The sequence below is a fragment of the Anarrhichthys ocellatus genome, unplaced genomic scaffold (assembly GCF_004355925.1).
Source record: "Anarrhichthys ocellatus isolate YVR2014 unplaced genomic scaffold, GSC_Weel_1.0 scaffold4, whole genome shotgun sequence".
NCBI classification, from domain to species: Eukaryota; Metazoa; Chordata; class Actinopteri; order Perciformes; family Anarhichadidae; genus Anarrhichthys; species Anarrhichthys ocellatus.
This window is the reverse complement of record NW_022280034.1, coordinates 11,164,059-11,165,292: the sequence shown is the minus strand read 5'-3', so window position 1 is coordinate 11,165,292 and position 1,234 is coordinate 11,164,059. Positions and strand designations below refer to the sequence as shown.

The window sequence follows — 1,234 nt, the reverse complement described above, 5'->3', positions numbered from 1 at the left end:
CACACACACACACACACACACACACACACACACACACACACACACACTGACTGTGTTCCCTCAGTTCACATTCCTGCCACTGCCACGGCTGTTCAATTGATTATCTAGCTGCTTGTCTGCCAGTATAAAGTTTCACTGGAACACTTTTGGGGTTCTGGTTAGTAGTCGGCCATTTAAATATATATATTCTACTTTATAGTTCCACTCCACTACATTTTAGAGGACCATATTTTACTGAAAGTTACAGATTATGATTTTACATACTGAAATCCTTAAAGTCTGAAAGATCTGCCAGCGCAGTGACCTCATCTCAACTTCTTTCAAAAACAGTTTAGTCATGTTTCAAGAATTGAGATGTTTGACTTGGTGAGAACTGCCAGTACGAGGTGCGATTGTTATTTATTTTAGTGCTGCCAGTCTGTCTTTCAACACGCTGAAATTCACCTCCAGAAAATACTTAACACGAGTTGCGATGTATTGAAATGATCTCATTGCACTGGCAGAGTTCTTTAACTTTCTTCTTCTAAAGCGGAACATAATCAAGATGTGATGTATCGGAGTTCAAATGAACTGTAAAAGCTGCTACAACGTTAAAATAATGCAAATAGGTCAATGCATAATACAACATTCTGAAAGCAGCCGCTGTACATAATGAGGACTATTAATAATAATACTTGTGCTAAAGTAAAATGCTGAGTATTTGTTACATGGTTATCTTAATACTTCTTCCACCATTGTTCAGGGTAAAAATCAATACACATCAGATCAGCTTTCCTTTCTTTAGGAGAATGTATTATTCATCTAGTTTGAGCAACTTTGCAAGTCAGTCCTGAAGCTTCTGATGGATTTGTATAAAGGAGTTGTTGCATGAAGGTTGGCCACGATGACAGTTTTCGTGAGATGGATTTTAAGGGCTGCTAGGCAAATCTGGGTTCCCCATACAAACAATGCTCCTTTCTGGCTGTCCTGCCTCACTTCCTTGTCATCTACGCTGACATTTCAATATGTGTGTGTCTGTGTGCTGATGTGTGTGGGCTTGTAAATTAAGGACAGCGCTGGAGGCAACGTGTGTGTGTGGCTGCTGCTCGCTGTTTACCAACGCTGACAACTTTCAAATATGAATGATCTAAACAGGATGAGATAAAAGGCTCCTTTTACCGGCAGACTCACAGGCACAAGCATAATGTACACACACACACACACACACACACACACACACACACACACACACACA

The 1,234-nt window shown here is 40.3% G+C and overlaps 1 protein-coding gene across 3 annotated transcripts in view; it reads right to left on the bottom strand.

Moving 5' to 3' along the window:
• Positions 1 to 1,234, bottom strand: part of raraa (retinoic acid receptor, alpha a) — a 131,595-nt gene that overhangs the window by 68,452 nt on the left and 61,909 nt on the right. The window lies entirely within an intron of this gene.